At 37.5% G+C, this 19,962-nt stretch overlaps 1 protein-coding gene across 6 annotated transcripts in view; it reads right to left on the bottom strand.

Annotated features, from left to right (window-relative positions):
• Positions 1 to 19,962, bottom strand: part of sipa1l2b (signal-induced proliferation-associated 1like 2, genome duplicate b) — a 148,473-nt gene that overhangs the window by 120,936 nt on the left and 7,575 nt on the right. The window lies entirely within an intron of this gene.

Below are 19,962 nucleotides of genomic sequence, written 5' to 3'. Positions count from 1 at the left end.
TAAAGAGGAAAAGAATATCTCTCTTACAAGGGGTTTGTCAAGCCCACTCATCTGTGTGAAACTCACTATAACCTGCATAATGTTTTCCAAAAGCATGGAGCATTAAAATAAGGTGTCTGGTGCATATGGAGAGGAAAAGAGTACTTCTCTTACAGGTGGGAAAAAAAAAAGAGTATATCTCTTACAAGCAGTTTGTCAACCCCACTCACCTGTGTGAAGCTCAATATAACCTGTATAATGTTTTCCAGAAACATGGAGTGTTTATAATTGGGAATCTGGTAAATATGGAGAGAAAAAGAGTGTCTCCTACAAGTGGTTTGTTAAGCCTACTCACCTCCGCGAAGCTCACTATAACCTGCATAATGTTTTCCAGAAACATGGAGTGTTTATAATAAGGTATCTGGTGAATATGAAGAAGAACAGAGTCTGTCTCTTACAGGTGGTTTGTCAAGCCCACTCACCTGTGTGAAGCTCATTATAACCTACATAATGTTTTCCAGAAACACAGAGTGTTTATAATAAGGTATCTGGTAAATATGGAGAGGAAAAAAGTGTCTAATACAGGTGGTTTGTCAAGGCCACTCACCTGCGAGAAGCTCACTATGACCTGCCTAATGTTTTACAGAAACATGGAGTGTGATAAGAAAGCATCTGATGCAAATGGAGATGAGAGTGTGTCCAGAAGGTGGTTTGTCAAGTCTACTCACCTGTGTGGAGCACACTTAGAATTGCAAAATGTTCTTCCAAGTCTAAGCCTGGTTTATACTTGTGCGTTAAGTGATCGCCGTGACCCAGGGCGCATGCAATGCACGTAGCTGTGCATTCAAACTTCTGTACGCTGTTTCTGTTGTTCTGCAACAACACTTCCGAAACGCTAGCTGGCAGTAGGTGTTTATGTTCCTCTGTGTCGAGTTTCTTCTGAAAGCTTCCTCAAATGTAAAAGGGGTTCAAACTTTCTCATTTTGAGGCAGGAACCAGCAGACGTGCAACAACTTAAACCATAAGGTACACACAAGGCAACAGTCTTCATCCGGAGCTCCTTGTAAACAGTCAACTCTTGTAAACAGTAGCTCCAACGGACTCGCGCAGCTCTCGGGCCCGCCCACACTCGTCAGCGTTTCCAAGCCGACCAATCACAAAACTTGCATTACGCATCTTTGCGATGTGTAGTTACATTTTTTGAGAGGTGCACGTCAGCGACGCCAATGGCCACGGCAAGGGCTATGCGTCCATGCATAGGCTGCGCCATAGCATACGCGTGCGCTTGATGCAGAAGTATAAATCAGCCTTAAAATGTTAACAACTAAGATGTGTATTTAGTGAATTTATCTATAGCATGGAGATCAAACTCAGTTTCTGGTGGGCCGCAGCTCTGCACAGTTTATTTCCAAGTCTAATTAAACACACCTGATCATAATAATTGAGTCCTTTAGGCTTGTTTGAAACCTACAGGCAAGCGTGTTGAAGCAGGGTTGGAACTAAACTGCTACCCACCAGGAGATTGACACCCCTGGGCTGGGCAAATAAATGATATTATATCAAATTACGCTAAAATTTATGTCGATAACAATGATAAGCTCTAGACTTTTTATATTGATTTAAGAGCCAATCACACAGCAGAAATGTGCAACAAAGAGAAATCCCAAAGTGTGCTAAAATCAGAGATGTACCGGTTCGATCACCGAAAATGTATTTTGTTATAAAATGTTATGCCATTTAAAGGACCCTCTAATTTTTGTGGCTTCAGTCATTGTTGGGGTGCTCTTTTAAATCTGGAACCTCTATCAACTTCGATATCGTTCAATATGGAAAGTATTTATCAAGATTACATTTTTGCCATATCGCCCAGCCCTACCCCTGTTCTGCAGCATAGTTGTTTTTAACATCAGTTAACTTAAAGCAAAAAATAGTTTTCAAAAAAAAAAAAAAATATATATATATATATATATATATATCTGCCATTGCTTTAAAAGCATTCAAATTTCTTAGGAGTTGAAACGGTGAATCAATTATATTAAGATTATTTCAGATTTATTGCAATATCAGGTATTTTTAACTAAAGAAAATAAGTGAAAAACTAAAAAAACAGCTAGATAAATAAATGTAAACTTTTTAAAATGCCAAAAGAAAATGATAATTGGATTGACAGACAGACAGAGAGACAGACACAGACACAGACACAGACACACACACACACACACACACACACACACACACACACACACACACAGTCAGACAGATAGATAGATAGATATATGCACAGACATCAGGCATACAGACAGAAGTGTTGGGAAGCTACTCTGAAACTTTAGCTTGATAAGCTGCTCACCTGTAAAAAAAAATAGCTAACTTAACCTTTAAATTGCCGATAATCACTAACGCGTGTTAAAGTCTGTTACGTGAAAAAAAATAGAGGGAGCTGAAGAGATAATAATACCCCTCACCCACGCCCCCCTATAGGGGTAAAGGTCAGTCGATACGAGTCAAGGCTTGGAAGTGCCAGTGTATTTACTGTGAAACCTCCTCTCCCAGCTGCTGTGAGATACTGTGGCCGTGCGCCAGTGAGATGCCAAAAACAACAGCTTCGCGAACATGTTATTAGCTGTTTTCTGAAATGTGCACTTGCACAGTTTGTTGTTGTTAGTTAGGGGTTTGGGGTCTGTTTTACCCCGTTACCTAGCAACCCCTGATCTTATGACGCTTTGATTGACAGCAATTCTCCCCTCAGCTGAATTACTATGGTGGAGGAAGAAGGTTGCCATATGCCAAATCCAAAGGGAAAAGATTAAAAACAGAGATGGCTAGAGAGCGTGTAAAGACAGCACCTCGTATGGACTGCTTCCTACTATCACTTGCTCTGGATGTGTTTTTCTGGGCTATCACTTTCCAATGGAGCATACCAGAATGTGGTGCAACCACACAACATATGGCCACAGTATGTTAGTGTATGTGTGGAACTTATACGACACTGAAGAGGCAATCAATATCCATTTTGATTTTATTATGTTACATTATTCCTTGCAAAACAGCAAGGACTAATGACAATACTGTACAATCATTTCTACATACCTTAGTGAATATGAATTACAGAATTTATATATATCACTATGCAGTGATCAGTCATTCTATCAGTCACAGAAAAACATATGTAAATGTAAAAACACCTTTTAGAATAAGTTATGATTATTTTATGTTTATATCCAATGAATAAAACAAAATCAATTTAAGGTTTAAAAGTTATATTTCTAAACAAGTTGCATTATAGATTTAAAATTGACATCCAAAAAAACTGTTCCAAATATTTAGACACATTTTCATGAGATAAGTTTCTCATTCATTTCAAATGTAGTTATTTTTGATGACCAACAAAGGTCTAGGACCACAAAAACCACTTTGTGTGTGTGTATTTACATGGCAAAGACTTAACATAAATGAATAAATAAATTAATCAAATCAAATCAACGAACAAACCAATCAACCAACCACTGAACCAACGAACCAACCAACCAACCAACGAACAAACAAACAAGCAAATCAACCAACCAACCAACCAAACATTGAACAAATCAATGAAACAACCAACGAACCAAACATTGAACGAATCAATGAACCAACCGACCACTAAAACCACTGTGTGTGTGTGTGTTTACATGGCAAGGACTTGACATGAATGAATAAATGAATGAATCAAATCAACAAACAAATCAACCAACGAACCAACAAATGAACCAACCAACTAACCAATGGACAAACAATCCAACAAACAAGAAAACCAACAAACCAACTAAACATTGAACGAATCAACCAACCAACCAACCAACCAACCAACCAACCGACCACTAAAACCACTGTGTGTGTGTGTGTGTGTTTCCATGGCAAAGACTTAACGTGATTGAATAAATCAATTTATTAATGAAATCAAATCAATGAACGAATCAACAAACCAACCAACCAACCAACCAACAACTAAAACCACTTTGTGTGTGTGTGTGTGTGTGTGTGTGTGTGTGTCTGTTTACATGGTAAAGCCTTAACATGAATGAATAAATGAGTTAATCAAATCAAATGAACCAGATCATCGAACCAACCAACCAACAAACCAAAGAACGAACGAATCAGGCAACCAACCACCCAACCAACGAATCAACCATCCAACTGTAAATGATGATATTTCATTAATGCTCTCTTGGTAAGCATATGGATTTTCTTAAAAAAAATAAATAAATAAAAAAAAATAATAATAATTTAAAAAAAAAAAAAAAAAAAAAAAAAATCGCATCAACCTGTACTTTTTAAGTGTTAAACATAACTTTTGATTCCAGTTGCTATTGGTTCAACCAAAACAATCTAAAACCCGATTTATACAGGACCTGACTGCATAGTGTTACCATAAAATCGATACTGACTTTAAAAGTATTGGGTGTTCCATAGCAAAATATTGAACTGGAAATAACATCTACAATCAAGCCTCTGAACAGCTTTATTTATGCATCATTTGTCCAAAATAATAGCAGGAACATAAATTGAGAAAGCCAACAAGGTGAATAAATTAATGTTGACTTTAAACATCCAGCCTTCCTGACCTCACGCACACTTCTGATCCTTAACGACAGTCAACGGATGAATCTTTCACTTGACTTATGAGATATGAGACTCCCCATATCTCTCTCTGAGGTGTGTTTATGCATGTTTTCATTTATTCTGAAGCATTAACTGTGTTGATAGGAGCCCAAAGGCCTTCTGGATCGGCAGCAGACAGGATAAAGCTCATTCAGCCTGAGGAGAAACACAGCTGAGGTGCTTGCGTGTTTATGTCTGTTTATACAATTGGAACTGTATACATCCGCACATACGTGCTTAAAACGGGACTGGGAAAAGCGTGTGGGAAAGAGAATCTCTTGTATACAGATAATGAGAAATGAGAAATGTGCGAATAGCTGCTTTTATTAAAAAGGAGAAGTTTATAGCTGCCTGTGGCCTCATAAAGCCCTAGTGATGGAGCGCAGGAGGGAGAGGCTGTGAATTACTCTCATTCCTTCGCTCTCTTTCTCTCGCTCACTCGCTCTAATGGGCCTTTGTGTCTTTATCTTCGCTGTCAGGTTTATTAGGAAGCAGTGTTTAAATTTAGTTTGGAATCGTACCATTCTGTATCAGGTAACACGTTTAGGTCTTAGTAGGGTAAGAAATCTCCATTCCTCGAGGCAGACTGGGAATAAACAAAGTAGAACTGTTAGGAATTTTGCTATCCTTTAAACTGGAGGCTCATTGGTTAGCAATGTCGCCTCACAGCAAAAAGGTTACTGGTTCGAGTCCCCGCTGGTTCAGTCGGAATTTCTGTGTGGAATTTGCATGTTCTCCCCTTGTTGGCGTGGGTTTTCTCCGGGTGCTCCCCACAGTCCCAAGACATGCACTTTGCTGAATTGGATGAACTAAATTGGTAGTAGTGTATGAGTGTGTGTGTGAATGAGATTGTGTATGGGTGTTTCCCAGTACTGTGTTGTGGCTGGAAGGCAATCCGCTGTGTAAAACATATGCCAGAATAGTTGCCGATTCATTCCACTGTGGCGACCCCCAACAAATCATGGAGTAAGCTGAAGGAAAATAAATACATTTCCTTTAAACTATTAAAGTTACAGTACACTAATAGAAATTATTTTCAAAAATGAGAACAATGCCATAAATTACTTATGTTCAAGCTATTATCGGTGTGTATGACTTTTTTCTAACATTTTATGCTGGTACTTCTATGTTGTATAATGGTGTTGGATGATGACTTTTATTTTGAAGCATCCAAAATTTGTCTATAATTGAAATCTCTCTCATTTTTATATTATAAACTCCAATCCAAGCAGATAAATGGATGTTATATGCGTATGATGTTCACAATGCATGATGGGTGGACACACATACAAGGAATTGTAAGACAAATTTACTGTATAACGTTCTACAGTAATGCCAATCCAACTTTTAAATCATTGTCTTCTGTGGTAACTGTGTGGTAAATGGCTCTCATGTGACGCATCTATTCCTGGAACTTCTACTATGGATACATCTTAAGCAGCCGATTACATCAAACACGCTTTTCCGTACTGAAAAACGTAAGGTGCACCGCAGTGTCTTTTTTGCTGACAAAAAAAAAAGAAAGTGTGCTGCTCTTTTTATGTTGCTAGCTAACCGCTTAATCAGCTGCGTATTGTGCGCAAGCACTGCTACTAATATTGTTATAAATGTAATATTTAATAATATTGTGATAGACACAATTTTAAAGCTCCGGAAAACTCAAAAACAGAGACCACTAGATACTGCTGCCACCTCAACGGATACCCCACCTCTGCTTTCATTTGATGGGACAATAAAAAAAGATGCGATTGATTCATCTCAATTTTTCTGCTCAGAGTTGACTTTTTTTTTCAACTGCAAGCGCACAAATCTTAATAGCAAAAACAAAAGGTGCAGCAGGTGGTTAAAACAACCAAAAGCAGCTTGTAAAATACTCACGATAATTAGAGAGCCATAAAAAATTGCAACTTCGTGTGACCAAGGCCCAAGTCAAGCACCATACATAGTATACGTCAGTCATGCATAACGTGCATTCAGCCACCAGAAGTCAGTGATTGGAGTTTTTTTTTACTCGCCAATAGAGTACAGATTTTGATACTTTTTAGATTTGATTTTAATGAAAGTGCAGTTAATTTAAAAATATATATATATATATATTTTTGTAGCAAGGATGAACATAAAATCCTTAACAGAAGGCTATTGCAAGCCAAAAATACACACATTGTTGATAGCCCTGTAAATCGATAGACCTTATCGATTACCGATTAAGCATGGATATCTACAGATGACGAAAATGAGCACTAGCTTGTTTTGCTATGTGATTATTATGCAAGCATCATATTGCGTATTCATATACTTCAGTAGCCTATAGGTTCATTAATAATGCATTTTATGAATTGATTGTTTATAAGGACTAAGCAATGAATAAATAATACATTAATTAATACATTAAGACATTGAAGTGAATTAAGGTTGAGTGGTATCGGTCCATGGTATCGGCCTTTCATGTACGATACAAGTATGAGTATTTCAACCAAGTATCGACCCGATACCGGTATCAATATCAGTGCATCCTTAACTAAAAGGCATCGATCTGATTCATAAGACTTGTATTAACTCCATGGCGGCATATGGGTTAATTTGACAACGGATTTATGCTCTTTAAAAAGCTTCAAAATAAAAGCCACTATAAAACTTTAAACTGTTTGTCAAAAGAGTCCTATAGTGTACACCAAAAATGGCTTGAGGGTGAGTAAATTATGCTACAAACACACATACACACTTAGTTAATCTTTGCTTAATTTCTAAAGGGATAAACTGCCTTATTTACAATAGAAATGGTAAAATAAAATAATATAACCTTAAATCAAAAAGAAAATAAATAGAAAACATTAATAAAAAATATGACTAGAATTATAAATGTCGAATTTTGAGCAGCTAATGCTAACAAACTCTATACAGTTGGCAACTTCTACGATAAAAAAACAAATCAAAACATTACATTAGAGATGATACTACTCTTCAACAATCCACAAACCTGTTCACTGAGTATATATTGCACAGTAAAAATGATCTGGAATGCAACTAATGATAATGAGAACATTACAGAAAGGCAACCAACAGAGCACATACTTGCAAAATAAGCATGTATTTTATCAAAAAAGGACACGGTTCACCTTTACAGGAATATTCCAAGGTTTATCTATCACCATAGCATGCTGTCAACAACCTCAGGCAATAATATCAACACGTCCCCCTGTGTTTATAAACACACAAGGCATGCGTTTACAGTAAGCACGCACTTATTGTCTGAGGTAATCATCGGCAGTCCACGAATGCGGCAACCAGACGTCAGGTCGCAATAAACCCGGAATATTCCTCCAGCATTCCTCCCTTCCCCCTCAAAGAGCATGAGAGAGATGGGCAACAGCTGCTCCTGAGAGAGAGGTGCGAATTCTTGACGACAGAACGACCCTTTGCCCCACACTCTGGGTCGCGTCAACAGATCCCAAACACTTCTGACTTACACTTCCCTTTAGAAGTTTGACATCAGTAGTTTTTTTTTTAATGTTTAGAAAAAAAAGCGTATCCTGCTCGCCAACGCTGCATTTAATTGATTAAAATTGCAGTAAAAACAGTAGAACTTTGAAATATTTTTACAATCGGTTTTCTTATTGAATATTTAGTTTAAAGTTTAATTGATTACTGTATTTCAAAGAAACATTATAAGCAGCATTTCTAGAGTTTTCAGTCACTTAACTTTTCAGAAACCATAATAATATGCTGATTTGATGTCCTGCTATGATGAATAATTACTGGTACTTGATCATTAATATTAATTCTTTTAACTTGCAATACTACTTTAAGCTTCATTGTTTTGTGGAAACTGTATTGCATTTCACTTTTCAAGATTCTTTGATGAAAACAACAGCGCTTCTTCTGTTTTTAAATTATAAATGTCTTCCGTTTCACTTTTGACCAATTTAATGTGTCTTTGTTGAATAAATGTAGGTCTAAATTCATGAATGGCTCTGTTTTGGTTACCATAAAACAAAGTAGACCATCACTTTTCAACACTGATAATAATAATAATAATAATTATTATTATTATTAATAATAATAATAATAATATATTTCTTGAGCAGCAGTTTATCATACTATAATCATGTCTGAGGGATCACATGACAAAATTTGTTCCCAGTCATAAGAGAAACAAATAATAACTTGACATGTAGTTGATTATTTGGAAAAGTGGCAGTTGGTAGATTTTTTAGATGAATCATCTGTTAAACTGCATTGCAATCACCACAAATACTGCAGAAGTCCTCTTTGAACCCGCATGGACCCCAGATTCTCACAGTGATCAGTCAAGTTTAATAAAGGAAAAACCATGGTTTGGGGTTGCATTCAGTACGGGGGCGTGCGAGAGATCTGCAGAGTGGATGGCAACATCATCAGCCTGATGTATCAAGACATTTGTGCTGCCCATTACATTACAAACCACAGGAGAGGGAAAATTCTTTAGCAAGATAGCGCTCCTCCTCATCCTTCAGCCTCCACATTAAAGTTCCTAAAAGCAAAGAAGGTCAAGGTGCTTCAGGATTGGCCAGCCCAGTCACCAGACATGAACATTATTGAGCAGGTCTGGGATAAAATAAAGGAGGAGGAATTAAAGATGAATCTAAAGAGTCTTGATGAACTCTGGAAGTCCTGCAAGAACGCCTTCTTTGCCATTCCAGACGACTTTATTAATAAGTTATTTGAGTCATTGCTTACTGTCCTAATTAAATAATTAAAAAAAACTTTTCTAAATTTTTTCTAAAACATGGATGGGCGATGAGACTTTTGTCAGATAATGTAAATAAGGTAGTGTAAATTCAAAAAAGAATCTAATGAAAAAAAAAAAAGTTATTTTACAGTTTTCACTGTATCTTTGATGTGCAGAATAGGCTAAAAAAGTTGACCCAAACTTTGACCAGTAGTATAGGCCCATCCATCGTTTATGGCTTATCCATGGCCTGGGCCTGTTTACTCTGCCCAGCTTAGCCACTGATACTTGTTTTCCCTTCCTGTTGTTCCTTCTAAACGAAGACATAAAAACCTGTCTGTTTTGGCTTCTTGCTGAGTCTGAGTGCAGCTGTTGGGTGCTGTTTTCCACTTGGCTCAGTCCTGCTGTGGGACGAGCACTGCGAGAGACACAGAGGGGGATGGAAACAGCTGTTTCTCATTCGCAACTACACGTCACTCAGTCTCAAATACATTGGCTCTATATTCCTCTGCACTGACGACTAAATGACGTGATCAAGGGGAAAATAGAAAGAGTGAATAACGTGTTGCTACTTTTACTTGGGTAATCAACTCAAGTGGAGAAATCACTGGACTTTTGGGGGATTCTGTGTGTTAGAAAAACTTACAGGTACAGGTTTCTTAAAATTAAAGCTCTGGTAATTCTTATGATAGGGCTGAACAACAAATAAAAATGAAAATGCAAATTAGCAAAAGCTGCAATCGTCATGCACATCTTGTCAGGAAAGCACAGCTCTATGTTCAGTAGTAAATCTCCTCCAAAGGCCAAAAGGCGCTGTTGTGCGAAAACTGCAAATATGCTGCAAATTGATTCAAAGTAATCACACAATTAAGAAATCACATGGTTTCAGATGTACAGGAACACAGAACCATGGTTCACTCTGAAGATAAACTAACAGCTGTCAAGACAGAGAATTATTATCTTCCATTTCAAAAACATGCAATTAAATACATGATGTTTATTTCCGAGAAATAACTTATCTTATTTTTATAGGCTCAAAAAAAAGTAACAAAGTTTTATAAATATAGTCTATATTAAGGAAATTCTTGCAGGGACTGATAAATGATATACATTAAGCTGAATTGATATAAAAGCTTGGCCAACACCAAGCTCATGCCGAGCTCATTTTTTCTCATGCTTGTTAGAAGAACTAAAGGCAAGCAAGTACAGTGGAAATAAATTTCTTACCAAGCCTACAATGATGACCTTAAAAATAAGTAGCACTGAGATCAAGTCCTTAATGTGCTCAAAAAATCTTGCATTTGCCAATACTGATATGACAATATTAAACTAATCAATGTACTATATTCCACATTTGTTTTGCTTTAGAAGATTTGAAATATAGGGCACTAACCAAATGGGACACTTGTCAGAGCTTGGGAGCTTGTCAGACAAAGATCACTTAAATTGTTTTGACATAAGCTAGGATGCCAACCTGCATTGTGTTCGTAACTGCATAGACAAAAAAAAAAAAGTGTAAGATGTTCTGATGTTCTGTCACGATACAACATTTTTCTAGTGCAATATATTGTCTTAAAAATTGTGGAATCATTTTATCCCACGGATTATATAACGAGTATATAACAGTATAATAATGTGAATAGCAATAACACTTTAAAATAGTTTCAATCATTCTTATTTAGATTCTATAATTTGATGTTAAAAAGGTAAATGTCCCATTAAAGAGCCCCTATTATGGGTTTTTGAAAATGACCTTCCATGCAGTGTGTAACACAGCTCTAAGTGAAGCGAAATATCCAGCTAAGGCTTAAATCTGAAAGTGCACCGTGTTTAAAACTATTGATTCACCTATAAAAGGATCGACACATAGTGGTTTAAATAATTTGTTTGGGTAACCATTTTTTAGTAATGTCGGCGTGATGTCAATATAGAATTTAAGCTCCGCCCATTTGCTGCACACACATTCCGGAAAAATTTAAACCCCCAGCCCCACCCACAAACCCAGTAGAAAAAAAAAAAAAGAGCAAGACAAACACTGTAGACAGAAAAAGAAGAAAAACACTGTAGCAGATTCCAGTTGAATCATGACGCTGTGCTCTGAAGTGTGAGGGAAAGCTAGTATCATTTTCTCTACCCAAAAGATGAGGCAGTGAAGAGTCAGTGGTTAAAGTTTATTTTTGCAAAAATACTTCAGCATTATAGCCCCAGCCTTGTGCTGTGTTCGTTTCAAAAGTCAAGCGGTCAAGTTTCAAAATAGTTCAGCTTTTGCAACTGTGTGGATTAATACTGAATATGTGTCATGGTAAAAAATATAGCAATGTTCTGGTGTTTAACTGCATTGCTTTAATGCACTCCTGCATTGGGTTCACACATATACTCTGCACTCTGACTACTTCAAAATTGTTGATAAGCTGTGGTTGGTGATTTTCTCTGTCTCGCGCTTAACAAAGTCGACCAATCTCAACAGACTGCGTTGTTTGACCAATCAGCGCAGATAAGCATCGCGCTAAGGATGTGTTTGGGAACAAATTAATCACTGAACAAATAATTGTCAAGATAATTAGGTAAAAATAAATGCATATTATAAGACAATGAAAGTGTTTTTGACCTTGCATGCATATCAGCCCAAAACAAAAATATGACCCTTTTTTATTGCACAATAGGAGCTCTTTAAATATCCTATCAGAGGTAGAAACTAAATATCATTGCAAAATGGCTTTAACGTTATTTGTGAATTTGTAAATATATATTGCAACGGCAGAAATTATGGAGGTCATCTCCAGGTATCGCACGATAAGTCAATATATTGATTACTGTGTAAGGTGCATAAAGGACAATTGTTGTTTTTTTTCTGAGCTGGATGTGGGATACCTGTAAAACCCTTTAAAAAGGGGACAAAGATGAGAGAAAGATGAAAACAGAACAGATTAAGGAAGGCTAAAAAAGAGAGACAGATAGAGGAGGCATCCGTTGGGTGTTGTGAAGTATTCCCATGACACTGTTCTTCACATTACAAAGCACATGCAACTCTCTGAAATTAAACTATACTGTCCTGGCTGAACAACTGTGCCATGCGTTCCTCACTCCTGGTGCTATACATGGCATTCAGAGAATAAAGACAGCATGAAAAGGCCTTTCCTTGCACATGGGAACAAAACCTCCAGGCCCAGTGAGTGACGTCTCTGAAGACAGCTGACCTCTGACTGCTGAAATCCACCGAGACCGAGATCCGCTAACAATCTCATGAGCCCCGGAACAGATGAAAGGCTGACCGGGAGTAAAAGAAAGGCAGGAATTGAATCTTATTGAGCGCCTGCATTTGTTTTGCCAGCCAATTTGCTTGCTAATATCAGATCGGATGTTGCTGCATGTAAACAACCAAAACAAACATAGGCTTGGAAATTTTTCTGCATCCAATTTTAGATCATTTGAAATGTGCTTCAACATCTGATTTGCTTCTGAACATACTTGGGATCAGTTCCTATCTGCGGGTGCTTTCTTTTATAGAAATGAAAATTTCGTCAAGGCTACATTGAATTCATGATACAAGCAAATGTAAAAAGTCAAATAAACATTCAACATTTATAATAATAGTAATACAGGTTTCTTGAGCATCAAATCAGCATATTAGATTGATTTGGCTTCTGAAAATCTTTACAAATAATTCAATTCAAATTAATTAATAATTCTAATTCCAAATAAAAATTAAATTAAAAAGTAGGTTTATTTAAAGGGGATTTTTTTATCATTTATAATAAATTACTGATAACATTTTAAGCTCCATACATTCAGTTTTAGTAGCATATACCCAATATTTTGAGTTTTGCGTTGGAAGAAAAACAGTATTCAGGCATTAGGCATGATTTCAGTTTTGTGTTTTCTCCCTATAGTTCAGTTTGAGCAAGAAACACTGTATGAATTCTTGCGTTTACCAACAGTTAGATGGAGCGCAACTGATAAAATGTAACAGGACCGACCACTGGGGTCTTAAAACATGTTTTTAAAAGCTGAACAATTTTTAACTTGCCACATCATCTTAAAAATGCAACACTTCTTTAAAAAGGCAGCTGTACATGCATTTTAAACATCGTTTTAAACATGATTGACATTAGACGCCTCATCACGTAGCCTAAAATCTAAAGCCTCTTATTTTATTATCATTTCAATTCAAGATTTTACACAACTGAAGACGGGGGTCTAGACTGAAATTATCACTTTGCTGCTCAGCGAGTGCAGTTTTCGATGATTAAATCATGCAGGAAACATGAGTGATGAATATTTTAATATTTATTTTAGAAAAGCCTCTCACATTTGGATGTCAAATTGCCTACTGCGATAAATCACACGGACCCTTTCATTAAGTTATGAGTCACGTGGAAAGCCAAATGCTTCAAAAGTGAGATGCAATTTTGTAATTGAATGAACTGCAGTGCCAAAATAAAATATATATAAAAAATTATTAATATAAAATAAATAATCATATATAATAAATATATTGCCATAATAAAACAACAATATAAAACAATTTTTGATCATTCAAAAACAAATAATACATAATAAATAAAACAAATATTTATTTATTTATTTATTTATGTATTTATTTATTTACTTATTTTTTATTTTTCATTTATTTATTGGGTTTTTTTACAATGTCAAAATTAAATTATATATTTTACAAGTAAAATTAAGGACCCCATCTGGAAATCACTGATAAAGTAATGTCTGGTATTGAATGGGATGCATGAATCAGACTGGGGAGAATTCTCAAACTGTCTGAGAGAGAGAGAGAGAGAGAGAGAGAGAGAGAGAGAGAGAGAGAGAGAGAGAGAGAGAGAGAGAGAGAGAGAGAGAGAGAGAGAGAGAGAGAGAGAGACAGAGACAGAGAGAGAGAGAGAGAGAGAGAGAGAGAGAGAGTGTGTGTGTGTGTGTGTGTCTATAGGCTTCAGTGAGCTGAAGCAGCACTCTGCTAGCTGAGTCAGTAAAAGGCATTAGACTCAAGTTAAACACACTCACACCAAAACACACAACACTGCCGCAGCCTGAAGCGAAACGTCTAACCGTGTTATTAATCTAACAATAACCTCATCCTCCTTTCGAGTTCAAGAAACAATGCAAGCTTCTCTCAGATATCCCTAAAAAAGCTCATTAACTACATGAAACAGGCCGAACAGGCTGAACCGCAACGCCTGATTGGCTGCGAAGCTCAGCAGCTCATTAGAGCCTGAAAGCTGCACATTCATGCACATTATAGCTGTGTCGAACTCTTCTCCGCTCAATCTCCATCTCGCAACATGATCTGCGACAATAAACCAATTAACCTTGAACCGAGCAGGTCACTTACCAGCTAATCAATCCCAACGATGGGACACACACAAGCAAACACATACACACACTCTCCTGTACACATGTGACACGTCTGGCTCATAAAAATCCCATCACAGCCGTGACGAAAGTTTTTATAGCAATAATCATGTTATTGAAACATGGTCAATTGAACTGATGGGAGTCAATAAGACCGTGAAGAATGTCGAACATGCTAAAGGTCGAAGACAACAGCTGCCCTTTCATGCTGATGTGAGACTGGTGCTGCGATATGACGAAAAAAACAACAACATCTGGATTAGAAGCTGGTCAGCAACCAGCATTAAAATACATCATACAGTCTACTGCGAGAATTCTAAAAATACCAGCCAGGATTCCTGGCATATTTTCTCAGTTACAGAGAAACATCCAAGAATTTAATCCCTCAATTTCAGGACGACATGTCCAGATCTGCGGTTATTGCTTTCTAAAATGAGAGAATAAAACCAGTAAATCTCTCCACTGTATATAGATTGATTTTAACAGATAATAAAAGTAGCTTTTTTTTGCTGGAGTTTAACACTTTATGCAACATCTTTCAAAGCTTACAGTGCATCCGGAAAGTATTCATAGTGCTTCACTTTTTCCACTTTTTTTGTGTTACAACCTTATTGTCATTATGGGGTATTGTATAGAATTTTGAATTTAATTCATTTTGGAATGTAAAAAAAAAAAAAAAAAAAAAAAGATTTTAAAATTGTTACAAATTTATTAAAAACAAAAAACTGAGAAATCACATGTATATAAGTAGTCACAGCCTTTGCTGTGAAGCTCTAAATTGAGCTCAGGTATATTCTATTTCTGATCACTCTTGAGATGTTAATTGGAGTTCACCTGTGGTAAATTTAGTTGATTGGACATGATTTAAAAAGGCATACACCTGTCTATATAAGGTACCAGGGTTGACAGTGCATGTCAAATCACAAACCAAGCATGAAGACAAAGGAGTTGTCTGTAGACGTCCGAGACAGGATTGTCTCTATGCAGAGGGCTGGGGAAGGTCACAGAAAAATTTCTGCTGCTCTGAAGGTCCCAATGAGCACAGTGGCCTCCATCCGTAAGTGTAAGATGTATGGAACCACTAGGACTCTTCCTAGAGTTGGCCGGCCTTCTAAGCAGAGTGATCGGTGGAGAAGGGCCTTAGTTAGGGAGGTGATGAATAACTTAATAGTCACTCTGTCTGAGCTCCGGCATTCTTCTGTGGAGAAAGGAGAAACTTACAGAAGGACAACCAACTGTGCGGCAATCTACGAATCAGGCCTGTAGGGTAGAGTGACTAGACGGAAGCCACTTCTTAGTAAAGGGCACATAGCAGCCTGCCTGGAATTGCCCAAAAGGCATCTGAAACTAAATTCTCTGGTCTGATGGACTAAAATGAAACTCATTGGAGTGAATGCCAGGTGTTGCGTTTGGAGAAAACCAGGCACCGCTCATCACCAGCAATTACCATCCCTACAGGGAAGCATGGTGGTGGCAGCATCATGCTGTGTGGATGTCTTTCAGCAGCAGGATCTGGAAGACTAGTCAAGATAGAGGGAAAGATTAAGGCAGCAATGTACAGAGACATCCTGAATGAAAACCTGCTTCAGAGTGCTCTTGACCTCAGACTTGGGTGACAGTTCATCCTCCAGCAGGACAATGACCCAAAACACACCACCAAAATATCAATGGGGTGGCTTTACAACAACTCTGTGAATGTCCTTGAGTGGCCCAGCCAGAGCCCAGATCTAAGTCCTATTGAAAATCTCTGGAGAGATCTAAAAAAATGGCTGTTCACTGTCGCTTCCCACACAACCTGATAGAGCTTGAGAGGTACTGCAAAGAGCAATGGGCAAAAATTCCCAAAGACAGGTGTGCCAAGCTTGTCGCATCATATTCAAAAAGACTTAAGGCTGTATTTGCTGCCAAAGATGCATCAACAAAGTATTGAGCAAAGGCTGTGAATCCCTATGTACATGTGAATTTTCATGTTTTTTATTTTTTGATAAATTTGCAACAATTTCAAAAAATATATTTTTTTCACATTGTCATTGTGGGGTATTGTGTGTAGAATTGAGGAAATAAATTAATTTAATTAAGGATGTTACAAAAAAAATGTGGAAAAAGTGAAGCGCTATGAATACTTTCTGGATGCACTGTACATGTTTCAACTGTACACGTTGTTTCACAAATTTAAACTACTAATCTAGTGCATATGGCTAGGAGATTGATAATAAAAGAGTAGATTTACAAATTAACTAGTTGGGTTTCTACAATGTTCAGAGGCAATAATTTGAATTTAAATTTGAAAAATAATTGAGATTGCACATTTATCGTGATAAATATCAATACTGACAGATATGAACAATTTATTTTGATCTTTTTTTTTCTTTTTTTGCAATGCCGTCCAACCCTACTTATGCTTTATGACACCATTTAGGTGTCCAAAATGCATCCGGCGAGGTCTTTGATCCCTCTCAACTCTTTCCGACAAACACAGGGCTGTTATGTTTATTTTAACATGAGTAGAGCTGATGGAAGAGTCTGGAGGCTGCACCTGCGACTCAAGGCAACACATGTTTTCTCCTCATCTTTTTTTAATTGCCGACAGTCATTTCCTGCCACTATAATCACACCCATAATTTCCTGCACAAATGTCTCTAATTTTCCAGGTCATAGGGGCTCTTCCAGAAAATGATAAAGCCTAACATCTTATTTCAGTGGTAAAGGCTATAGAAGCATGGGTGAGATTAAAAACGGGGAGAGAAAACGAGTGGAAAAGAAAAGAGTCCACATTGTCACCAGTCAAAATTCCCCTTGGCTTCCTATTGAGACATCACTTTCGCTACAGTGGGAAGAAGGAATGCTGGGAGAGACACTAATCCGCTCCTCTTATCTGGCCTTCGGCTCTGGAGGACAACAGGTCAACCATGTCACCCCTGCCAAAAAAAAAAAAACACCCTAGAAACAACATATTGTCTGGGCTCTGGCCTATGGCTTTGGAGGTCTTTCCCAATGGCAAACACAGGTCATCAGATTGTGCACCATCAAGCCTTTTCCAGTTAATCCTTTTGTTTCTTTACGTCCGTCTTTAAATGGTGCAATGGATTATTTCACACAACCAGACAAAAAATCTGCTACTGCTTTATGCTACCTGGGTCAATGGTGAGCGTAATAGTGCATGTACAATAACGCATTAATCAATAAGCGTTATGCAAAACGTGATGTGCCTGAAACACTCCTAACCTTGGTAATCCACTCTAAATCACAGGCTCAAATGGCTTACTGCTTGCAAAAAATGGTGGCAACACCACTCTCATAAAGAAATCCAATGTTTAAGGATTTCATATTAAAAGGCACCTTATATTAAAACCAGAATACATGAGTTCTAATAAATATTAAATACTTCTGCCATTATTAATAAAAAAATAACTAAAATCAATGACAAAAACGTAGCTCAAACTGTCAGACTTTGGAATGAACCATTCTTGATTCTCATAATAAGCAATGACTTCATTCTGATGATGTATAACTTCAGAATATTAATAACAAAACAAATCCAATTGCAAATTATGGCCTCTGGATGCATTCAATCTTTCATTAAAATCTGTTTTAGGATATACTGACAAGTTGCTTTAAATATTATATGAGGTTTAACTCAAGGCCTACAAAGGTTAAACCTCTGTGCCACCCAAACAAACAGGGAGGGCTTAAAGATGACCTTGCTGACATCCAGCTGGTTGACTGAAGCATATGCAACAGTCCAGATTCCAAACCAATGTGGACATGTCTGTTGATGGGATGAGATCAATATGGCTGAACAATAGGAAACCCTGAGGCAGGGGCACCTTGACCTCAAGAATAAACCTGTCCATCTGTCCCTGCTAAAGCGGCTGGTAGGAGGTCAAAGGACATGTTAGACCAATCTTACCTTTAGTACACCAGGGGCAAGAAAAGTTGTTCCAGTTATTATTATTGTTTTGCCACATCCATTTCACCCTGCAGCCCAAGACTGCAGGGCTCGCAAAATCTGGAAGTCCTCGAAGTCCTGGGGTTATTGTTTTTTTCAGTCCGGCTACCAATATCTATCTACACCTTGCCTGGCGGGCTGTCTAGATGGCATGATGTAGATGGATTTTGGTAGCCAGACTGAAAAAAACAGTAGCCCCGGGACTTCAGGCTACCAGATTTTTGTGAAAGACTTGGGCTGCAGGGTGAAATGGATGTGGCAAACAATAATAATAACAACTGGAACAACTTTTTTTGCCCCTGGTGTACTAAAGGTAAGATTGGTCCAACATGTCCTTTGACCTCCTACCAGCCAAGCAGGGCTGAGCTTGGTCAGTATCTGGATGGGAGGCGACCTAGGGAAAAACTAGGTTGGTGTTAGAAGTGGTGATAGTGAGGCCAGCAGGGGTGCTTAACCTGCAGTCTGTGTCCTAATGCCCCAGGAAAGTGAAGGGGACACTATTCTGTCAGTGAGCAAAGTCTTTCGGATGAGATGCTAAACCAAGGTCCTGACTCTCTGTGGTCATTAAAAATCCCAAGGCACTTCTTGTAAAAAGCTGGCTAAACTCCCCTCATGGACCCTTACTGATCATGGCCTCCCAATCATCCCCATATACCGAATTGGCTCTATGACCATCTCTCCTCTCCACCCTCATGATGGTGAAGCACTTTGAGTGTATGGCCAGAAGGGATGTCCAGATCTGATCAGAAATCGGGCTCAATCACTTGGTTTCAGACTCAATCGGAATCAGACATTACCCCCCGATCAGGTCTCTCTCTCTCTGTCTCTCTCTGTCTCATATATACATATATATATATATATATATATATATATATATATATATATACACATACACATACAAGTAAACTGTGAAATATGTATTTTTTACTTGATTGTTTAAGCTACCTCACAGAAAAGTGCTCTGTTTGTTAACAGAGTTGTTGAATGCTAAAATAAGGTGAATAAAAATAAATAAGGAACATCCTGTATCTGTTTCTTTGCTCTTCTTTATTTTTTTTTTCATGTATTATAGAAGGATAGGAACGGGTTTCGGTAGATACTCAAAATCAAATGACTCTGACTCAAGCTCGGGGTCAAGAAACCTTATTGGGACATCCAGACTGGCCCTACACGATAAATATGCTATATAAATACATATTACGTTGCATTATATACAGTGAAACGTGTGATTTCTGCCACTAAACAATTGCAAAAGATTGTGTGGTCCCAAAAACTTGTTTAATCAGCCTGCTTTAATAATAATATTAATAAAAAGCCTGAAAAC

The sequence above is a fragment of the Danio rerio genome, chromosome 11 (genome assembly GCF_052040795.2).
Source record: "Danio rerio strain M-AB ecotype USA chromosome 11, GRCz13ab, whole genome shotgun sequence".
In the NCBI taxonomy this organism is placed as follows: domain Eukaryota; kingdom Metazoa; phylum Chordata; class Actinopteri; order Cypriniformes; family Danionidae; genus Danio; species Danio rerio.
Note: the sequence above shows the minus strand (reverse complement) of the source record. Positions and strands in the feature narration are given on the sequence as shown.